We start from the raw sequence: 24,660 nt of genomic DNA, 5'->3' as shown, positions 1-24,660 counted from the left end.
TATCTTTTGTATTAGTAATGAATATTTGCATTATTTCCAGTTTCTGACTATGATGAGTAAAGCTTCTGTGGATATAAACACTTGTTTCTCTTAGGCATATATCTAGAAAAACAATTTCTGTTCAGCTATATTGATGTTTCAAAGCATTTTTCCAATGTGACTCTACCATTTTACACCCTATCAGCCTAAAATCAGAGTTTTGTTGGCTTAGAATATTGCCAACACTTGGTTTTGTCCAATTTTTAAGATTTCAGTGTTTTAGAAAATGTGAAGTGTTATTTTATTGTGATTTTAATCTATATTACCCTGATAACTAATGATGTTGAATACTTTTTCATATAGCTATTAGCCCTTTATATGTTCTCTTACATGTAATGACAGTTCAAGTCCATCTAAGTGAATTTTTTCTTTTTTTTATTGATTCATAGAAGTTCCTTATATATCATGGATGTTAATATTTTGTCAGACATATTTATTGAAAAAAATCTTCTTCCAGTTTGTGGCTTGTCTTTTTACTCTCCTATTGGCTCCTTTTGATGAACATATGTTCTTAATTTTAAAGAAATTTAGTTTATTAGCATTTTCTTTTATGATTATTCCTTTTTGTGTCCTGATTTTTAAAAATTGTTGCCTTTCCCAAGGTTCTGAAGATTGTCTTCCATGTTCTTTTTAGAATACTCATGAATTTATTTCCTAATTTAGGCTAGTCCATCCTGCATTGATATTTAGTATTGTGTGAGGTAGGGCATCAAGATTAATTACTTTTTCATATAGCTAGCTAATTGCTCCAACATCATATGAAAAGATCATCCTTTCCTTATTGAATTGTTCCTCCGCCATAAATCAAGTGACTGTGTGTGTGTGTGTATCTGTTTCCAGAAATCTCTCTTCAGAGAAATACTTGATGTGCAGTTTTTGTCTTCCAAAGTAAGCTCTTGCAGTCCATACCAAAACAGTCGTTCTGAAAGACAACATTTTTTGTTGTTGTTGTTGTTAGAGCCAGGTTTTGGCAAGAGAGGAAAAGCTTTTGAGAACAAAAGAAAATTGGGTGCTATGTTACCTTTGAACTGGAAGGGAGACCCTGACGAATGGTACCCTTCTCCTAGGGGCTTATTTTGGCCTAGCTTGGAAGGGGGGCATGGAGAAGGGAAGACAGATTGGGCACACCTACCTAAAGATTCAGAGATCAGACAGCAGCAAATGTAGGAAGGAAAGATTTGTCTGAAGAGAAATCAGCATGGACCAGGGACAGTGGCACATGCCTGTGATCCCAGAGGCTCAGAAGGCTTAAGGATTAAGAGTTCAAAGCCAGCCTCAGCAAAAGCAAGGCGCTAAGCAATTCAGTGAGACCTTGTCTCTAAGTAAAATACAAAATAGTGCTGGGGACGTGGCTCAGTGTTCTAGTGCCCTTGAGTTCAATCCCTGGTACCCCACCCCACACCCCCAACAAAAGAGAAATCATGAACTGCAAGAGAATCAGGTGATTCTTTCTAAATCACCATTCAAGGGAATAGAACTCACTACCAATGATGAGGAGCCATGTGAGCCATGCCTAGTGTAAGGGCTTTTCTTTGTTCCTTGAAATCATCCATATATTCATTACCTCACACAAGTGACTTTCCAAGTTCCAAACCAGGATTCGGATGGACATCCTCCTTTGAACAGACCCAATATGCGGCAGTGGTATTATGAAAGGAATACCTCTGTGGGAATTCCGATACCATTCAGGTGGTGACAAAGGGAAAATATTCAGTTCTTTTACTTGGATGGAATTAAACAATAGTGACACCTCTCTCTACTAAGCTGTTTGGCCTCCTGGACCCAAGGAAAAGAATTGTCCCATCATCAGGCATTAGTAAGAGTGGTTCTACATAGTGCTCAGCAATGCCCTTGCCCTTCTAAGCTTATTATTCTGTGGCACAGAGCTGTGTGTCTAGAAACTACATCTCCCAGACTCCTTTGCTGGTAGAGCCCTCCTCTCCCCATCTCATTCAGATTTAGCCAATAAAAAGCACTGATGTCAGATTGAGATGGCAGAAGAGAACAAGTCATCCTTACTCCCCTTCTGGCAGCAAGACATAGACTTGGGAATGATGTGAGTGTACTTTGTGGCTTCCAAGAGACTTCCTAGATGTCCTAAGATTATCTAGTAGCCCTAAAATGTCCCTTTCTTAGGACTACTAGATAATCCTTTCATTATATCCTCAGTCACAGAACTTTTACATTCCCAGCTCTTCTAATAGGCCAGTAATTTCCTGCATTAGATCCCTTCCTGCTAAAATATTTCTAATGATTTTCTGATTTTCTGAATAAATCCTGGCTGATTTAGGAGGTGGCTTTCTTTAAAAAAATTTCTCTAAATAGTGAGTGGATACAAACGATTACTTACCTTATGACACTTGAATTTCATATGCATGCAGAGAAAACTCTTGGCTGAATGGTGTAAATCAGCTTGCCTGCTATGAGTCTTTTTCTTGATAGTTGTTTCTTTACCACACCCTATTTCATTTCACCTGTTCCAGTACCAAGTCAGCATTTAAAAAAGATATTGATTGAACAAATAAATACAAATTTGAGGCAGCTTAATATAGTAGGAAAACTACCTGATTTAGTTATAGGCAAAGCCATTAAGTTTTGACTCTACCGCTTAAAAATTCTAATTATTAGGCAAGTTAGTAAAATGTATGTGTTGGATATAACCAAAAACTTCTATTTCGTCTATTGTGCAAGATTTAGTGCAATGGTGAATGTACTTTCTTATGTTACAATTAGCTAAGAAGTAACTATCATTTTTATTGTTAATAATACCTCTTTTAGAAACGATAGCATTTCAGTTGTGGTAGGGATCATTGTGCAGTTAATACCTTTTCAGTAATAAAAACTGTAGCAACTAGAATATTTTATAGGGGAATCACTATTTAATTCTTTACATATATTATATTATATCATTTAATTCCCATAAAACCCTATGTGTGCCTAGAAACTACATTTAATTTAGCCAGATTTAGCCAATAAAGCGCTGATGTCAGATTGAGATGGCAGAAGAGAACAAGCCATCCTTACTCCCCTTCTGGCAACAAGAATTAGATTTGGGAATGATGTGAAGGAACTTTTTAGTGGCTTCCAAGAGACTTCCTAGATGTCCTAAGATTATCTAGTAGCCCTAAGATAATTACTATTATTATTAATCCCTAAAATAATTACTATTACTATGAGATAATTACTATTATTAGGAAACTGAGGCACAGAGAGGCTAAATACTTGGCCCAACATCACATAACTTGTAAAATGGTAGGGATAGGATATGAACCCTGACAGCCTGGCTGTGGAGTCTGTGCTCTTGGCTGGGATGGTTTAGGTCCCTGCTAATGTGTTCTGTTCAACCAAAGACAAAGATCAGTCAGTGTCAGCTGCCAGTTCACATTCTCACTCTTGACATTGGTGTGGAAAAGACCATGGAGAACAGACTGTGAGCAGCAGCTGTAGCCTCCCACTCCAAGGAAAATGGGTGGGAGAAGCAAAGCATGGCCTGAAAAAGGCCAGAAAGCACAGAATGTACCCAGAGACTTGAACAGAATGTGTTAGGGCCTGGCCAGCAGCTGTGCCAGGCCTAAGCCAGTTTGTGAGCAAAGCTCCAAGGCAGACATGGCAGCAGCTGTGCTTGGTGACACCATCTTCATGTGGCTATGCTGGTGGAGATGCTGCTTCACATGCAGGAGAGTACCAGATCCTGCTCCCCAGGAATATTGGGAATGTCAGAGAAATGGCTCTGCCTCACTAATTGGTCTCAAATGGCATCTATGCTGGAATCCTGTCCACTCACCATCTCAGCCAACAAATACAGTATCCTCCTTGCTTCACATTTCTTCCTGCAATCACCATAATCTCCTATCACTCATTTGTACTTATCCTCAAAAAATAAATAAGAAGAATGGAAACACTTGTACCTTTGTGTTAGGGAATAGAATTTTCTTTAAAGCCTCTCAGTTCTATAATTATAATTTACCAAGTTTCTTACAGTGAATGAAATTTAAAATAGAAAATTACAACATGGAATAATTGGTTGAAATGGACAAATCTGGAGGCACACCTGGTTCAGGGAAAAGGGAATGGTGTATCTGATTTTAGATATTGAGCTTTAGACAAAATTGGGAGAGCTGCTAGGTGTGGCCTGGAAAGTTGCACACCCAAGGTTCAGCAGAGACCATGGCTCAACAGACAGATTTGAGCACCATTATTGTAGGACTGATAGTTGAAACAATATGATAAGATTAAGCCTTGACACATCAAGGAAGGGAAATTTCAGACCAATATCCCTGATGGACATAGATACAAAAATTTTCAATAAAATACAGGCAAGTTTAATATAAAACCATATTTAAAAGATAGTACAGCATGATCAAGTGGGGTTCATTACAGGAATGCAAGGTTGGTTCAACATATGGAAATCAATAAACGTAATTCATCACATCAATAGACTTAAAGACAAGAGTCATATGATCTTCTCAATAGATGCAGAAAAAGCATTTGGCAAAATTCATCATCCACTCAAGCTCAAAACACTAGAAAAACTAGGGATAGTAGAAACATATCCCAACATTGTAAAAGCTATACATGTTAAACCCAAGGCCAACATCATTCTAAATTGAGAAAAATTGAAAGCATTCCCCCTGAAAACTGGAACAAGACAGGATGCCCTCTTTTACCACTCCTATTCAACATGGTCCTTAAAACCTTAGCCAGAGCAATTAGACAAAAGAAATTAAAGGGATAAGAATGAGAAAAGATGAGCTCAAAATATCCCTATTTGCCAAGTACATAATTCTATACTTAGAAGACCTAAATAACTCTACAAAAATACTTCTAGAACTCATAAATAAATTCAGCAAAATAACAGGGTATAAAATCAACACCGATAAGTGAATTACATCCTTATCACCAGTGACCTTTCAACTGAAAGAGAAATCAGAAAAACTATCCCCTTCACAATAGTCTCAAACAAAGGAAAATAAAATAAAATACTTTGGAATCAATCTAACAAAAGAGGTGAAGGACTTCTACAATGAAAACTACAGAACACTAAAGAAAGTAATTGAAGAAGACGTCAGAAAATACAACGATCTCCCATGTTCTTAGATAGGCAGAATTAATATTGTCAAAATGGCCATGATACCAAAAACTCTATACATATTTAATGCAATTCCTATTAAAATTCCAGTGATACTCTTCATAGAAATAGAAAAAGCAATCATGAAATTTATTTGGAAAAATAAGAGGCCCAGAATAGCCAAAGCAATCTTCAGCGAGAAAAGTGAAACAGGAGGCATCACAATACCAGAACTTAAATTATATTACAGAATTGTAGTAACCAAAACAGCATGGTATTGGCAATAAAACAGATATGAAGACCAATGGTATGGATAGAAGACACAGAGACAAATCCACACAAATACATACTAAATAAAGGAGCCACAAACATATATTGGAGAAAAGATAGCCTTTTCAACAAATGGTGCTGGGAAAACTAGAAATCCACATGCAATAGAATAAAATTGAACCCCTATCTTTCACCCTGCATAAAACTCAACTAAAAGTGGATCAAAGACCTAGGCATTAGACCAGAGACACTCTGCTTACTAGAATAAAAAGTAGGCCTAACTCTCCATCATGTTGGCTTTGGAACTGACTTCCTCAGTAAGACCCTAAAATGCAAGAAGTAAAATCAAGAATCAATAAATGAGGCCAAGCACAGGGTCATGCCTGTAATCCCAGCACCTCAGGAGGCTAAGGCAGGAGGATTACAAGTTAAAAGCCAGCCTCAGCAACTTAGTGAGGCCCTAAATAAAATATTAAAAAGGACCATGGATGTGGCTCAGTGGTTAAGTGCCTCTGGGTTACATTCCCAGTATCAAAAATCAATAAATGGGAGGGTATCAAACTAAAAAGCTTCTTCACTGCAAAGGAAAAATTCAAGAATGTGAACAGAGAGCCTACAGAACGGGAGAAAATCTTTACCATCTGCATCTCAGAGCATTAATCTTCAGGATATATAAAGAATTCAAAAAACTTGACACCAAAACAACAAATAACTCAATCAATAAATGGGCAAAGAAACTAAACAGACACTTCACAGAAGAAGAAATGTGAATGGTCAAAAACTATATGAAAAATGTTCAACATCTCTAGCTATTAGAGAAATGCAAATTAAATCTACACTGAGTTCCACCTCACTCCAGTAAGAATGGCAATTATCAAGAATACAAGTAACAATAATTGTTGGCAAGAATGTGGGGAGAAAGGTTCTCTCATACATTGCTGGTGGGACTACAAATTGGTGTAACCACTATGGAAAACAGTATGGAGATTCCCCAGAGAACTTGGAATGGAACCACCATTTGATCCAGTTATCCAACTCCTTGGTCTATACTCAAAGGATTTAAAATCAGCATGCTACAGTGATGCATCCCCATGAATGTATATAGCAGCTCAGTTAACAATATCCAAGTTATGAACCAACCTAGGTGTCCTTCAACAGATGAATGGATAAAGAATATGAATATATATATATATATATACACACACACACACACACACACACACACACACACATATACACACATGATGGAATATTACTCAGCTATAAAGAAGAATGTAATTATGGCATTTGCTGGAAAAGGAATGGAACTGGAGATTATCATGCTAAGTGAAATAAGCCAGTCCCAAAAAACTGAAGGCCGAATATTCTCTCTGTATTTGGATGCTAACCCACAAGAAGGGAGGGTGGGAGGGGAAAAATAGAATGAATTAGACAAAGGGAAATGAAGGGAAATTAGTGAGGAGGGGAATAGGAAGGACAGTAGAATTAACTGGACACAATTTTTCTAGCCTTGTATTTGAATACATAAGTACATAAAACTCTGCATTATGTATAACCACAAGAATAGTATTCTAATTAGAATAAGCTCTACTCCATGTATGATATGCCAATACATTCTCTGGTCATGTATATCTAAAAGAAAAAGCAAAATAAAATAAGTGTGACAAAACCAAACAAAAAGACAAAATCTGGGTATTCTTTCCCTATCTCCCTAAGCACTGTAAGTAAAGCTTTTTGAAGGTATGGCTGCTGGAAAGTTGGTACTCAGATTTTAACATATAATTGTTTAGTATTCCACTAGGTAGTTTTCCATAGCTTTCAAAATAAAGATTTGGGAAATTGGATTAAACTTGAAATTAAGAGCTTTTGGGAAAAACAGGGATATATTGTGTTATTTTATATATTGCATTACTCACCCTTAGCATTTGGAATAATTTGAATTTAATAGTAATATTTATGCAAGTGTTTATCATTTTTCATCATTTTCAGTGTAAAAAAAAGTATCTCCACTACCTGATAGAAAATATACAACTTAAGTTTACAAAATATTATTCCTATACACTTGGGTTTCCTCTGTGAGTGCTCCTATATTAGAGATTTATAAGTAGAGTTAACTCCTAGAGTGTTTAACCTCCCTAGTGTAGACTAATAGAAGAAAGTGATAAAATGAATTCATATCTAGCAAGGGTCTTGGTTAGGCTAAAATACTAGATTATTAAAAATGTGTTTTATTGTGAGATGAGCCCTATTGTACCCTCCATTCCACTCCTCCCTTAACCCCAAATCTATTGGTGGCAATGGATTAGCATGGCGGGTGAGATGCTGCCTGAACTAAGTCCTCAATAGGATTTAAATGTGTGTGAGCCTTTGGACAGTGAGCCACTGCTGGATGTGTGAGGAGGGGACAGAGGATGGGTTCCTCAAGAAAGATTTTACCATAGGTAAAATTTTACCATAGGTAAAATTACCATATGGTAAATTTTCTAGGTTCAGTGGCACACTCCTGTCATCTCAGTGACTCTGGAAGCTGAGGCAGGAGGATCACAAGTTCAAGGTCAGCCTCAGCAAGTTAGTAAGACTCTGTCTCAAAATAAACAACAGGAAAACAGTGGTAAATGCTCCTGGGTTCAGATCCCAGTACCCTCCCCGCAACCCAATAAATAATAAACAAATATGAATCTGACAGTCAGACCCAGCAACAGGGAGAGTTTGCCTGCAATTCAGAGTGGCACTGGTATTTCTGGAACCCAGCATGGTATCTGGGCATGGAATCCTCCCCATCCTTGATGTCCTGGTGGTATTTGTCTACTCCTTGAAGAACAGGAGCTGGGTGTGTAAACTGGCAGGTGTTGCAATAAACCTGGTAATAATCCAAGGCCCAAGGAAGCCTGCTGAGGGATCCCCCATCTGAAGGTTACACAGAGGGAGTGAATGTTTTTCTTTCTAATTTACAAGAGACTGTGAAGCTGTCAGGGTGCTGCAGTGACTGATAGCACTGGTGGCCAGGATGCACCAGCTGAACCCTGGCCAGGCAGAGACCACTGGAGAGGGTCCAGGTCAAAGGCAGGAATGTGGCTTAGGGAGGCAGAGACTGCAGGGGACTGCAGCTGTGAACAGCAGAGGCCAAGGCAAAGTGGTTGAGGTCAGGGCAGTGATGGGGCCTGGGCTGCAGAGGTCCCAGGAGGCTGAACAAGGTTAGCAGAGACAATGTCGCCAAGTTGACTCTCAAATGAATGCAGGTTACTTTGGGAAATTCCATATATATGTGGGGGACACCCAAGGTACTATATGAACAATTGGGGGCTTGGAGTTTCCAAAATATGGGAATTAGTATTCACATCATTTCATTCAAGTCTATAATCTGGTATGTTGAAGATACTGGATGTATAAATAAAACCTGTGAATTAGAAAACAGCTGAAAAGCAGCTGCTTTCTTATATCAGCTACATTTACATAAGCATACATCTACACTTTGTATCTATATCAACAAATCCTATCATGACCTGATAGATCGCATTTACAATTAATTTTTAAATTACTTATTAATGGATGATTTTAAGATGCTTGTCTCTCTCTCTCCTCTCTCACTCTCTCTTTAAAAAAAAAAAAAAAAAAAAAAAGATCTGCTGAACTCCAACAGATTTTGGGGTTGGGGATTTAGCTCAGTGGCAGAGCGCTTGCCTAGCATGCGTAAGGCCCTGGGTTCGGTCCTCAGCCCTGTAAAAAACAATTACTAAAAAAGTATATATAAAAAAAAGATGCTTGAACACAGTTTGTCCTCACTATTTTAATATTTGAGCTCACTCCTTATCTTACTCTAATCTTATTTACATTGTCAATTTGCTGAGCAAATATTTTCTAGCTAATGTCATATTTGTAAGGGCTCCTGACTTATGCAGCTACAGGGACTCAAGCTCAGCTCCAGGATAAACACCAAGGAACAGAGCCAGGTGGCTTCATAGATAGGACAGGATGTCTATTGTATTAGTCAGGGTTCTCAAGAGAAACAGAACTAATAGGAAACTTCCTCTCTCTCTCCCCCTCACTCTCACTCTGTGTGTCTCTCTCTCCCCCTGAATGTATGGATGTGTATGTGTGTGTGTGTATTCTCTAGATGCCAGCGAAACCCGCACCCCTCACACACAGTAATAATGACCAAAAATGTCTCTAAACATTGCCAAATGGTCTTCTGGGGCACAAAACCTCCCCAAATTGATACCCACTGGTCCAGATCCTTGTTACTCTGTGCATATTAGCATAAGCATCTCCTAGAAATGTGTTAGGATCTCAGTGCCCACCTAGACTTTCTGTGTCATGACCCATGTTTTCACCAGATCCCCATCTGATTTGCCTGTACACCAAAATATGAGAGCATTCCCAATTTTGCAGACGCCTACTTCATCATCAGAGTACATTTTTTTTTTTCCTGTACTAGGGATTGAACCTAGAGGCACTTATCCACTGATCCATGTCCCTAGCCCTTTTTATTTTATTTAATTGTATTTATTTTGAGACTCTTCTCATTAATTTGCTTAGAGACTTGCTAAATTGCTAAGGCAATTGCTGAACTTGCAATCCTCCTGCCTCAGGCTCCCAAGTCACTGGGATTACAGTTATGTGCCACCACTCCTGGTCATCAGAGCACTGTTGAGCATCTCTCATGGTGGGGATAAACTGATAAATGAAACAGATATAATCTCAGGTCTTAATGACAACAAGTCTCTATTCGTTCAGCTATGCTAAATGTATTTTATAGTTATTCTCACACATGTACATATAATCAAATAATATGTAGCCAAAAATTATGATGGAGATGTATACTTATTTACATGGATTGATGTTTATAGCCTATCTTGTTAAATGAAAAAGCAGACTGCAAAACAGTATATGCTTTACAGTATGATCTGTTTTGCAGACACAAATTAATTTAAATGATATGCACATAAGAATTATCAGAGTACACAAACAAGAAAAATGTTAGCATCTCTCAGGAAAAGGGATTAGGGGTGATTTTTATTTTCAACATATTTCTGAATTTTAACAGTGAACACATATGATTTTTATAATTAAAAAAGACAAGAATCCTTTAATTTTGCAAAAGATGACCTTAACAGCGACATCTGCTCTGCCTCACAGCCTGTTCCCACAAGAAGGAGTCCAAGATTCATAAAATATGTCTACAATATTCCTCTTCTGGCTGAAATTCACCCATTCATTCCTCCAGAGACAGGATCAGGACTAAGGGTAGATATGATTCTACTGTAGTACCTGTGGTGGGGCCTTTATAACACTGGGGTGGAATGGGGTTCAGAACATCACAACCTCAAGTATATACTTGAGTACAGCTAGAACTGCTGGAGGCGGGGAGGTGGGTGGACAGAGACCAGGTCAGGGTTCATTTCCTCTGCCCCCTGATGCAAGGTTGGGCTGCATTTCCCAGACTTCCTCATGGTTCAGTTTGATCTTCTGACTAAGGAAATGTGAGCTGAAGTGATATGTGATGTTCCATGCCCAACCTTAAAATCCTCCCCCCATGATTTGCCACGCAGTCTTCTCATACTGAGTCCATACAGATGGGCTCCATGAAATGGATGGCAGAGTCACAGGTGGAAGGATGCTGAGCCCCTGTATCACACATCGAAACAGAGCAGACTGCCCACTGAGAATATGCTTTAGACATTATATAAGCAAGAAATAATGAATCTAATCACACTTGAGCCATGACACATTTGGATTTTGCTGTGGTCATTGTGGCTATTTTTTTTTTTTTTTTGCAAAGAGAAAATGGAAGCAAGAAATAATCAAGGAAGACTAATTTGAAGGGCCAAGTCACTATTCTTAGTTTGAGTCTCACTTCTAGGCTTTGAGGGGAGCACTTACCGGCACAGATAATAAAAATGGAAAAGACCAGACATTTGGACCCTGCCTGATAACTAACTGATGAAGAGTGAAGTAAAACCAATTTTCTTCTCTAGAAAGATGATCTGTAACAGGACTCTGAGTTCATAGTCACAGAGCAGATCTATCCTGTCATTTTAGCAGCAAATCATAAAGAAAGGGCTATCAAGCCATCCCATCAGAAGCCTGAGTTTTCTTACTTTCTTGAACATAATAGTTCATCCATTTGAAATTGTGTGAGGTCAAAATTTGGCACCAGGCTTGGCAGGCCAGATGGGAAATTTTGTTTTCAAACAACAACAAAAATGTTTAAAAGTTTCCAGGGATCTCAGGTTGTGATGTAATGTTTATTTATTGAAAAATTGAGCTGATTTAAAAATGTGAAATCTTGCAAACTGTTACTACTAAAAAAAAATGATTCTGTATGTACATTCAAGAGCCTTTGAAATAACATCCAATAACAAAAAAAAAAAAAAAAAATATATATATATATATATATATATATATATATATACACACACACACACACACATTAGGAAGCTATTCGGGTGGGCCTGTGGATATTCTTTTCCTTTCTCTCCACTAAAATAAAACCTTGATGTTAGTAACAAACCTTGACCTACAAATAATTTCTCTACTTTTCATGGTTTCCTTTCTTGGAGTTTTACTAGACCAGAAAGAAGTACAGTCTAGATAATATCTTGACAATCAACACTTTCTTTTGGATGAAAAAAATATTACTATGGCAACAGGAAACGACTTCTGTCCTAACACATCTGAAATCTCCCATGCTCAGTGAGATACCCCAAAATGCAGCACTGCAAGTTATCATGTTAACCCGAAGCCAGGATGAACCAGGGAATCTACCACTTTCAAGTAAAGTGTTACTTGGTCAGAACCAGAAAACATTCAGGCCAGGCAACACCTTCAATGAGTTAGCATCATAAAAAATGAGGACCAGAGTGGGCATGCACAATGTTACAAGGAGAGAAGAATGGTATTTAAAAATCTGGCAAACTATCAGAAGGCATAGCACAAGTAAATTACAAGTCACTTCTGGAGCATAAGCAGAGACAGTGCTATTGACGAAGCATGACTACTCCGGGAGCCAACCCACACACCCCTGGAAACCCACTGCAGACCACCAGAGAAGCCAGGACCACCCCTGGAGGACCCCTGAGCTGGTGGGTAACTCTGGGAGCCCGGAGGTAACACTCTCTATAGCTGCAGCTCCTTTGATTGCCTGAGAGATACAACGATACTTTGCGACATATTCTGGGAGTCTGTAGGGTTTAATAAATTCATGTGCATAGGCACTAAGAAGATTGGATAAAAGACTGAAATTATATTATTCCTGGCTGGGAATGTTCCCTTTAAAATTCCTTCTAATTACAGTGCCACCCTTGTAGAGCCAGACCACAGCGAGGTCCTGGGCTGTATTGTAAACTTATTACCACCTAATAAACCTCCTTTCTTGGCATTTTTCTCCCTGAGGCATTTTCTTTTGCCCCACAACTTTTGAGACCCTGGCCTACCAACTTCAATAGGAGTCTCGGAGGGCCACAACTGGATGAGGACCAACAGGACCTCAAGTCTGACCGCTTCTTGTCTAGATTAAGAAATAGGCTCAGGAATGACATTGTATGGACTTTGAGCTGTAGATCATACTGACCTAAATGACTCTCAGGCTACTGAGAATAGTCAGTGGGTACTTTCTAGTGCCTCTCAGATGTGGCTCCTTCAGGAGTCTGTAGGCTGTGTCTGCCTCACAGTTAAGTTTTTAAAAATGGACAGTTTTCATTCTCTCTCTCTCTCTCTCTCTCTCTCTCTCTCTCTCCCCCCCCCCCTTTCTCGTACACACACACACTCATACACACACACAGCGTGCTAGTGAGTGGATTTCCTCAGTTGTAAGGGGTCTGTGTGAGTGTATTTGTAATATGCTTCAATGCTTCAATTCTGGTGTTTTCATAATACTTATTAAGGTAAGAATCCAAGAGTATCTGTCATCTAGCAAAACCCTAATATTTAGTTATTTTAGGTTCAATGTATCAGAGATCAGAGGCTCTTGGATTTTCAGAAGAATGCCATGCTTTCTGCACTGCACTGCCTGAACTTGCGTAGGAGCCTCTTCCCTCCACCAGGCTTCCTCTGTCTGGATCTGGGCACATAGAGAGGGAGCGTTCATTTTGGTTTGACATAAAGAAGAACAATGTGAGCCTGAGGACACGGGAGCGCTGCTTCAGGGGCAGATAAGGGACATTGGCTTTGGGGCCATTCTTTTCACCAAGATCAGTTCCATCTGGAGCCCGCAGGAATAGGTGCTTTGGGAGAACTGACAGCCATCATCCTTATTCTCCCAGAAATCACCTCTGAGAGCCGTAACAGTGCCTGTCCTCAGCAGCGTCTCACAGTAAAGTTGGCAAAGCAAAACTGTGGCAGAAGAGCTACAGATATCCCATGGTGGTTGGTGGCTGACTCTTGGATAGGTTTGAGAGCTATGTAAACTGATCTTTGAAAATGTCTAGAAGTTTTGTGGATGTGTGGTGTAGGTGGGATAAACAGAATATAGTTGGCATTATTTAAGGAGAGAGATGCTGCAGAGCCTGCAAAGAAAGGCAAAACTAGGGGTTGGGGTTATTAATATCAGTAGCTGCTGACTGGGCTGGTGATGTCTGGGGTATGTGAGTGACATGTAGTTAACACCTATCAGAGATCACATTCTCCTGTTGGTACAGAATAGCATGAAAGTGCTGTGGTTTGTCCCTACAGGCACAACTTATAGTAAAGAGTGACCTGAACTCCAAGAAAACCTTAGTCCAACTGATACACACCAAAGCAATATCTTGGTATATTGAAAAGCAATCTGGGTTTGAACCTTGGCTCTTCTTGCTATGTGATTTGGGTCAAATTATTTAACCTCTCTCTTCCTCAATTTGCCATCTGTTAAATGGACATGCTAACACACAGATCTTATGGGGGGATAATTTGTTTTATTTATTTAATCAAAAAGTATTTACTGAGACCAATTCTGGGTCAGGTGCTGGAGATGGAATGATAAAGACACAGTCTGTTCACTTATGGAGATTATCTTTTGGTCAAACACATGAACAAATGTGTGAAAGCCACATGAGCACAATCCTTCAGGATAAAAAGTGCTGCATAGACATCAGCTTTCTTACTATTTTCCAGGGCTACTGTTCTGCTGCCATAAGAGCTGTTAGGGGGCCTGCTGCATAGAGTCTCCACAATGACCAGGAATTCATTTTGTATGCTGCTAAATATCTCATAATAGGTGAACAAGAAATCTTTGCTGAGTGAAAGCCCAAATATTCCTCATAGCTTTTAAAAAACTTGCTAAGCTCCTGAATAAATAAACTTGTTTGGGGCTACAAATAAAGACATTCCCCTAAATGTGACACAGCTGATTTGTTAAAATATTTGCCTCTGAAACATTTTTCTTAAAACATTTCGGGGAGTGAAATTGATCAATTTACATTTTTATGTATATATGAACCCACTACAATGAAACCATTCTGTATACATTACTTTGTGCAAATAAAAAATGTATATGCACACCAGCGGCTTGGGAGGCTGAAGGAGGAGAATCACGAGTTCAAAGCCAACCTCAACAAAAGCAAGGCACTAAGCAACTCAGTAAGACCCCGTCTCTAATAAAATACAAACTCCGGTGGGGAATGTGACTTAGTGGTTGAGTGCCCTTGAGTTCAATCCCTAGTATCCACCCCCCAAAAAAAATTGTATGCACAAACACATATTTATACTTAATAATTCAGTTTAGTAATGGTTAATATATATGATTTCCCTCTGTTTGAGTAAGCTCTACTACTGGCAGAATCCCCAGCACAGACTTTGCCTGCTCCTGGCTGGGAGCATGCTCTGTGTGTTCTGTGAAGTCTGTCACTCACTCTACTGGGGCCGCCTCTCAGTCATTCATCTTGTGTTCTGCAGGTGCTGAGCCACAGCTGCCAAGTGGAAGCAAAGTGTAACCTACCTGAGGGTAGCATGTGAGATTTGGAAAGCCCAAGCCACCTTCAAGGCAATGGTAGTAGAAATGAAAAGTGAAGAACAAGGCTGTTGGGAATGTTGAGAGCCACAGACAAGTCAAGATGGCGCCTGGCACTTTGCCAAGAGGAGTGGTTTGAGAAGTAACACCAGCTAGCTGTTAAGATGATAGAGATTCCTTAATGACTGATTGCTGTGTCTAGATTATGTCAATTAAGTTAAGCTGTGTGTAATCATTAAGATGATAAGGATTCCTTATTGATTGACTGCTGTATCTAGTTTATGTTAATTAAGTTCAGCTGTGTGTAATTAGTTGGGTCTATATATACTTCTCTGTCCCGCAATAAAGCGGCTCCCGCTGTATCAACCTTCACAAGTTCCTTGTCACCCCCCCACCCCGTTATTTTGCCCAGCTAGACTGCGGCATTGGGATCTGATACAGAGCCTTAGACATCTTGCAGGGGAAGTGTCACAGCAGCTGAGGTGGACAGGAAGTCAGACAGGGAATCAGACAATTGTACTCCTGGTAACTTCACAGCGGATCTCAAATAAACTGAGACAAAAACCATAGGGAATCCAATTCTTCTTGCCTTTCTTCATAATGGGTCTGCTCTCTTCTCCGTTTTCACACCCTGACTTTCTCTGCATCCCCAGACAACACTAATGAAAACATGAGCAATAATGGTGTCTGTCCACCTGGAAAAGACTCTTTCTCTCTTTCCTTCATTCCATATTCCTAAGAGCAATTCCTACTGGGCCAACCAGGATCTGGTGGCTGCCATGGACTTGTGGCCAGGAGTTGATTCACAGCCTCCAAACAAGCAGTTCCCACCAGAGGCTGGGTGGCATTAGGGTGAGTTTGCTGGGCACACATCCAATAGGTTTCTACCACAGTTCCTAAATTAGATCATGAACCTGTAAACTCTACTGGCCAGTAGTCAGTAGGCCATAGGTTCTCACTTGGAAACAGGTTCAAAGAAACTGAAGTAGGCCTCAGGGTTGGAGACCTGGGTTCTTGCTTCTTCTTTGTGTCCTGAGGCAAAGTGTCTTCTCTGGATATCTGTTTCCTTTTCAGAAAAAATGCATTGAGTTTGCTATAAATCATTATATCTCACATCTTTTAAAAATTCCATTGTTTTTAAGCCACTGACAATAAGACTGCTTGGGTTAAATTTAATTAGAAAAACTCTTTAGCTTTTATTGGAGATACAAACATGGATGCCTCTGATGGAGTGATGATATTAATGTTTCTGAAAATTAAAAGATAGCAAGAGTAAATTCATTACTCATTCATCAATGCAGCTTTGTTGACAAACTCCTTCAAAATAAAATTCATTTGAGTTGAATAATATTAATAACAACAATGATGACTACCATTCCCTAGCCTATAACAGCATTTATCATCTGACAGACTCTGGGCTAAGGCTTAATTTACTGTTTCATTTAGGTTTCACACTAGTATAAATAGGTAGTATTTTGCACCGCCACCTTACAGCTAAAGAGATTGAGATCTGGCTTAGAAAGTTTGTTCTCATATGAATGTGCCTGAGACAGATTTCAAACCCACTTCTACTGTAAAAGATTGAAAAGTATCTCATTAGCTGATCTCTGCTCTCTTAAAAGAAACGTGGTGAAACACATGAATTATAAAATTAGATATTATGATACAGGTGTGCATTTGGAAGACATTTCCTTCCATCTCTAATATTACACACATTCAATGCATGTATCAAAAAAGTATAGGTGCATCTGAATGTTTAAATGTTTACATGGAACCTATTTCTACAAGGCATGGCTGTGTTTCCATCCTAGGCAGGCACGTGGGGGCCACTCAGGCAGCACAAGCTCTACTGTAGGAGACCACAGAACAAAGTTTTTATTGGCCTGAGCATGGTGATTCAAGCCTTGATGTTTTACTGTTTGGGCCATGTGGTTTGGAAGGTGCTATTGTCGGGTGTGTGGGTTTGTGATTGCTCACGTGTGCACACGTGTGTGTGTGCTGGGCTGGGTGTTTTCCAGAGTGGAACAAGAAGGATTAACTTTCAGCGTTTGGCTCACCCTAACCTATAGCAGATGGGCACTGGCTTTAAGTTCTCATAAAGTCAACCCTGGGGACTTGTTAAATAATTTATCCTCAACTTTGGAAGAGCAAAGGAATAAGGTGATTAAGAAAAATGGAAAGCCACATGATAATGTGCCATTGATGGAGGGGGTTTGTCTTTCACTGTGGTACATGGCAAGTGTAGCAGTGAATGGATTTGGAAGGGTGTGGGGAGGAAAGTTTGGTCTGGGGCTGGGGAGTCCTTGGAGTAGACAGCTCCTGACTTTATCCCCAGCAGCTGCAGCAGAGAAAGTGAGAAAACCTCCATTCTCTACCCAGGGAATGGCCCCAACTTTAAGACATATTGAACCATGCTAATTTTAAGGTCTCCCAATATAATCATTTTATTTCATCCAGCTGTGGGACCGGACTTTTGGCTGCAAAGGAGATCCAGAAAGAGAGGGAGGGCAGCAGTGGAAAAATAAATCCACAGGATGCTTGTCAGTACCTGCTTTTAAGTTGGGGGTATGGGAGCTGTAGCAAAGTCACATGGGTGATTTAACATAGACCACCACCTCCTGCTGGCTTTAAATGACCTCCTTTCTTGTTCCCCACTACCAGCAGCTGGATAAGTAAAGTCCTTCAAGCCTCAATCATGAAGCTCTCCTACTTTACTCCCTCTTAATAAGATGCCATGAGCAGAGCTCAGTCCTCAAATCCTCACCATTCAATGAAAAAACTTGATGGAGATAGGTCTAGTCAGGATCAGTGGTTGCAAACCACAGGAACTATTTCTAGTTGAAGCGTGCAGAAAATGAATTTACTGGGAAGAGATTGTATAACTTGTGGGACTGATGGGAATGCTAAAAGGAGAAGTAGGCTTGGACAACAAACAGGTGCAAGGGAGTCAGTGCTGGCCATATAGCCAAGGTCATGCCACAGAAAGTTCTAGATGTTGCTGCACTTCCCCTTGAAATCTCCACCATTAAGCACCTCTTAATGCTGAGGGTACTGCTAGAATTAATCTTTAAGTACTCCTTATCCCCCTGAACCACTTTCTTCAGATCCAACATCTAGGGCAAGTGTACCCAACTCCACAAAGTTGCTGAGAGAGCAACTTTCTGACCTGCTTCTGTTCTAAAAGACAAGCTCTGCCTCCAAGATATCTTGGGAGGTGCAGATGCTGGGAAGGCAAAATGGCCAGATATTTTTCACGAGGCTTTCTCTGACATTGAGAATTCCTCTCCCCATAGGGGGTTAAAGGAAAAGTTCCCAATATCATAATGGGCCCAAAGACTGACACAGATAGTGTATTTTCATACTTTCCAAGAGATTTATGTTTCTCTAGGAAACCTAGGAGAATTGGTTTGGGGTTGCTAGTCCAAGGAAAGTTCATGTGCAGGTCTTGTGACACCTGCAGTTCTGGGCCTTCTTCCTGGGACATCCTTTGAATCAGGGAAGGGAGCAAGAGCTAGAGAAGTCACATGCCTATAAAATGATGGTCCGCTCTTTACAAGCACCAAAGTGGTTTGATCCTATTAGAAAATCAAAAGCAAGGGTTCTGTTTCCTCCAGATATGGCCTGTACTAAGTTGGAGATGTAAAGACAGAGCTCAGGGTGGAGTCTGTTTGGCTCCCTACTCAGCAAGTATTTACATAGAATCCACATCAGCAAAGGCAGACTCCCAGGACCAGTCTTCCCACTATTTGGAGGGGGATAATTTCCAGTTGTTCATCAAGTGTTCTTCATCCAGTTTCACCCTTTGGGAAGCGATGAGGATTTGGGGAATGGAAACTGTTCTAGGGATTGGAGATTCTGGTTCACGTGAGCAGTGTTACTCTAGGTGTGTCACCACACCTTTCTGGACCTTGAATGTAGTGATGGGAGGAAAGAAAAACCTTTGTAGTTTTAAAATTAATCAAAAGGCTATGGATTTAAAATAAAAAGTAGATTCTGCAATGGCTAAAAGCTTTGGTGGCCCTAAAGGGACTAGGACAGGGGATAAAAGCTGAGAACATTTTCCTTTAGAAGCCCAAAGTTTCCCCTCTATCAGGTAAATTTAAGTGTATCTGACAGGATGATAGTCCTAGTGCCAGGCACTTGAGGCTCATAGATCTTGTGGGGGCTTTTCTCCTCCTCCAGCTGGAGAGCCCACATGAGATAAGATTTTCTTGCACAATAAGCATACCCAGTTCAGTCCTGATTTAATGGTAAAAATGGAAATCCAATGGAGGAAGTAACGAAGTTCACTGAGACAATGATCTTCATGTATGACAAAACCCAAGAAGAAGGGAAAACAAGCACCACTCAGCTACTGTCTGAAGAGCAGGGGCAGCTCTCCTCCCTTACCATCCACTCCCCCACACCATGGCCAGCGCTACTACCACCACTACCACCACCATCACCATTACCACTACATCACAACTACAGCCACTGTCACCATCACCATTACCACTACATCATGACCACAAACACCAGCAGCAATAGTACCATGTCACCACCACTACCACAACCACCATTCCCATCACCATATCACCACTACTACCACCACCTCCATCATCATCACCACCACAACCACCAACCACCACCACCACTACCACCACCACCACCACATCATGACCACCACCACCACCACCATCATTACCATATTGCCACCACCACAAAATCACCACCACCACTACTGCATTACCACTACCACACCTTGAAAAATTATCCCACTGACTTGTCTAGGAATATACCTGGGATTGATGTAGTGGTTATTATTTAATCAAAAACATTCACTGTCTCCTTATGTTGAGCAAAGATTCTGTTGTTTACTGACTGAAGATCAAACAGTTGGATATTTAATGCAAGTGTTTGATTTGTGTGTCCTATGGCAAGAGCCTATTTCTCTGTTCTTTTCCTCACCCTGTCTTTAGAAAGCCGAGTGATAGAAAATTTTATCACTTCGACCTATAATGTGTTTTGCAGTCTTGAAACATTCAAGGCCATGGCTGAGACCTTCCCCAGGGCAAAGAATTAAGGATTCCTGTCTGACCTGGCCTGGCCAGCCCAGTCATCTTTGGAGACTGGATGACTGGTAGTGATTCGGGGAAGTAAGGGCTGGGGAGTAGATGATAATGTCACTCTCCTATTAACCCCTGGATTCTCCATAGCCAAGGGTCAGGATGAGCCCCAGGCCTAGCAGTGATATCATTTTCTCTAAATTCATGGACTCCTTGAACCAGTTCTTATTTTAAATTCTCCAACCTTATACATGCTGAGTTCTGATTTGAAGGGTAGGACCACCTACCCATTCAAGTAGTAGGTTCTTTTTTCTTCTTCTTTCTTATGCTAATTGTTACTCTATCTTATTTATAAAATGCTAGTGGGGGGTTCAGTTCCTACCAATATGACAGACTACATACTCTGAAAATCCCTCCTACTATGAAGTACCAAGAAAGAGGATATGTAACAAACATGAAAGTCAAAGAAATCTCAAGAACCAAAAATGAAGAGGGAGCTAGAACCCAGAGTGGAAATAGGAATTAGAGCCAGGCCTTGAGGGTGTTGTACAATTTTGGTGCCCTTGAGTTTTAACAATTATCCAGGGGATAGGGTCTGTTCCAGTGGCAAGATGAATTTAGACTCCTGTCAAAACCCTAGGACTTCTAAAGTCACACTCTAGATTAGAAAGGAAAATAGCAAAGGGAGAGGACAAGGAAACATAATGTGGATTGATTTGGGTTTTGAGTGTTGAAAAACCGATTTCCTAAAAAGTTCACAGTCTCTTGCTTGTCATTCAGTGGGCTGGGTTTGAATCCACACTGCTGTCTGGTTGAGAATACCCTTTGTAAAGAAATTAAAGGTTTTGCCAATGAGAAGTACTCTGAGATAATTGGCAAATCCTCTTTGGAGAATGGAACTGCCCCTGGGCCTTGGAGAGTCCCACAAAAGAAAAACAAAAATTAATGTTAGTGAAAACAAGGGTCAGAGATTGTCATTTGACCTGTTCTATGATAAACTGTGATATAATAAGAAATATCTATTTGATCTCTGCCTCTGGTTCCTAGAACAGAATGCCTAAAACTTTCATAAATTCCTGAGCAATAGGGGTACTTGGTACATCTTTTGTTGTAGTATTTGTTTTTCGTCCCAATTCCTGGCACAGAGTTCCTAACCCCTTGGAAATTCCTGAATGATAGGAGCATATTTTATTCTAATAAAGGTGGGTTCCTAGATGTGGCCATCATCAAAAAAACAAAGACATGATTAAAATCTTGGAACTTCCCGCTGTATCCCCATCCTCCAGGAAGGGAAGTTACATTGGAGATTGAGTTAATAATTTATCATGCCTATTTGATGAAGCCTCCATAAAAACCCCCGAGTTGTGGATTTCAGATAGCTTCTAGCTTGCTGAACCTGGTAGAGGCGCCTGGAGATTGGCATGGAAGTTTGGCCTGGATAGAGAGAAAATGGAAGCTCTGTTCTTCCTCCCATATTTAGTTGCATGTTATCTCTTCCATTTGGCTGTTCTGTATCTTTTTGTAATGTCTTTTAAAATAAATGGGCAAAGAAATGAAGATTTCCTCTGCATTTTCTGTGCCATATTAGCAAATTATGGACCCAAGGAGAGGGTTGTAGGAATATCAGGCTATGGCCTGTCAGGAGCACAGGTCACAACCCAGAACTTGTGATTGGGATCTGAAGTAGGAGTCAGTCTTCTGGGACTAAACCCTAAACCAGGAGGACCTGATGCTATCTCTAGGAAGGTAGTGTCAGAATTGTATTGAAACATAGGCATCCAGTTTCTATCTGCTGGAGACCCTCTGGACATAAGAAAACCCCTTACACATCTGGTGTTAGAAGTAAAGCATTCAGAGTGTGAGTATGGTAGGAAAAAAATACAGTGAGTTCTGAAAGGAAAGCAAGGAACAAGAGATAGTAAGCGAGAAATGAAAGACTGAGAATAGATAGAGATACACAGGAGAGTTTATTTGTCAGAGCTGACAAATAAAGGCCATCTCTATAGGAGAGAGAGGCAAAACAGGCTGGAGTTCTGGGACTTTTATGGATCAGCCTCAGGGATTAGAGCCTGGAGGGTCCTAAAGCAGGCAGTTAGGGGTTGGGTTGGTGTGAGGGAGTGGTGAGCCTTTCTCAGAAATGCCTTAGGGCGGGAAAGTGAAACTTTTTCCTTAAAATGGAAGCTGTCACTTAAGATGGCCATTCAGATGCTAAACAAGGACCTTATATCCCCCCTCCCTTTTTGTTTTTATTGGGCCCCTTTGGGAACAGGGAGGTAGGTCAATCTTCTATAACTGCTTCCAGCTGGGAAGGGACTGTGTTTGAATCCCTCATTAGGGGCGTGAGATGTTATGGTAGCAGAAGTTGAGTGGTGCTAGAATGCTGTCCCAGTGCCCCAATTGTTGGTGAGGGATTGGTATTCCTGCAACAAAAGCTGGTTTATTGTTTTATTAGAGATTATTTTGGATATAGTCTTTTTTTTTTTTAAAGAGAGAGTGAGGGGGGGGGGAGAGAGAGAGAGAGAGAGAGAGAGAGAGAGAGAGAGAGAGAGAGAAAGAGAATTTTTAATATTTATTTTTTAGTTTTTGGTGGACACAACATCTTAGTTTGTATGTGGTGCTGAGGATCGAACCCGGGCCGCATGCATGCCAGGCGAGCGCGCTACCGCTTGAGCCACATCCCCAGCCCTGGATATAGTCTTGAACCAATCTAATGATGCAGTGAGCAAGCATTAACAAAAGGCCTATGACAAGGAGAAGGGGTCAGGAAAGGAAGTGCCCATGGAGAAGGGGGTTACTTTGCTACCATCCTTCAGTAGAGGGGAGCTGTTGTTTCCAATGTTCAAGGTCCTGTTGGAGTTGTTTCATCTTGTTCTTTACTGAACCAGATTGATTGGCATAAAAATAGCATTCCTCCTATAGGTACAAAGTCCACCTTTTTTTGGCCATAAAAAGATCAAGGCCCCTTTGATTCTGCAGAACCACAGCAGCTAAAGAATCAATCTGGGACTGTATGGTTAGTATGGTTTGAGCAAGTTGGTGTAAGTCTCCTAGAGATTGGAATGGTAATTCCTGGTAATGGTACCCCTGGGAAGTGAGTGCAGAATAAGGGAGGAGGGCAAAACCGAAAAAGGGAAGGGTGGTACTCATCGTTCTGCAGTGTCCTCGTGGTCCTCAGAGACTGAAGGAAGACTAGGGGTTCCAACCTTGGAGAAACATAGCTTGAGAGGGCCTGTGGAAGCCACTGTATAAAAGGGCAGAGAAAACCACTTTAAATGGGAGTTATGAACCCAATATGGGATGCTCTCAAGGCAGGCCACCGAAGGAGTGGTAAGAATGACCCAATAGGGTCCAGTCCATTTTGCAGAGAGTCGAGAGGAGGAGGAGGGCCTATGGGGTGGGGGGCAAAAAGTACCAGGTTTCCAGAAAACAGAGTGAAAGAAGGAGAAGAGGCAGAACCAGGCTTTGCCAAAACAGTATTATTGTAGGTTCCTAATGTATGTAAGAAAGGGCCAGAAAAGATGAGGAGCAAGGGGTAGTGGAGAATCGGAGGGTGGTGACCTGAGCAGGTAGATAGATAGGCTGTCCATATAGAAGTTCAAAGGGGGAGATGTTGAGTGGCTTTGGGAGGGCTCAAACCCTAAGAAGAGACAAGGGAAGGAGTTTAGTCCAATCTAAAGGTAATTCAAGGGATAGGTTAGTGAAAGTGTTCTTCAAGGTCTGGTTGGTATGTTCCACCTTGCCAGAGGACTGAGGATGGTAGGGGATATGAAAATGCCAGGAGATGTTGAGTGCCTTAGCCATAGAGAGTGAAACATGGGAAGTAAATTCAGGACCATTATCAGACTGGAACAAGGAGGGGAGGTTGAATCCGGGAAGAATGTGTTCAGCGAGCATAGTGGCCACAGTAGGGGCACATTTATTAATGGTAGGAAAAGCCTCAACCCATCTCTAGAAGGTGTCAACAAGTACTAAGAGAAATTTGTACTGCTTGACCAGGGGCATATGGGTGAAATTCAGCTGCCAATCAGAGCAAGGGAGATGTCCTCTTGCCTGGTGTAAAAGGAAGGCAGATGGATTGGGATTGGAGGTGGTATTGGTTTTTTGGCAGATTTCACAGGAGGCAGAGAGGGCAGAGAGAAATTGTAGGTCCTCCAACGAGTTTAAGGTGGGCAGTGAGAAATTGTTTTAAAGATGTGGTGTTAGGGTGAAAGAGTTGTGAAGGAAGGTAAGCATCTGTTGGATGTCATGTGGAGAATGGTTCATAGGGGGACTAGCAAGACAGAGGACCGCAGGTGGTGTAGGCTGTCAGAGGG

The 24,660-nt window shown here is 40.7% G+C and overlaps 1 long non-coding RNA gene across 1 annotated transcript in view; it reads right to left on the bottom strand.

Annotated features, from left to right (window-relative positions):
• Positions 1-480: 480 nt before the first annotated feature.
• Positions 481-24,660, bottom strand: part of LOC308656986 — a 34,883-nt gene continuing 10,703 nt past the window's right edge. The window contains exons 2-3 of the long non-coding RNA XR_014023822.1: positions 2,390-2,513; positions 481-961 (exon numbers count right to left, since the gene is read on the bottom strand). This is a non-coding gene — a long non-coding RNA (uncharacterized lncRNA). The remainder of the gene's footprint in view (positions 962-2,389; positions 2,514-24,660) is intronic.

Source organism: Spermophilus citellus, assembly GCF_964194105.1.
Source record: "Spermophilus citellus genome assembly, chromosome: 1".
Classification (NCBI taxonomy): domain Eukaryota; kingdom Metazoa; phylum Chordata; class Mammalia; order Rodentia; family Sciuridae; genus Spermophilus; species Spermophilus citellus.
The sequence above is the reverse complement of the archived record's forward strand: the minus strand, read 5'-3'. Positions and strand labels throughout refer to the sequence as shown.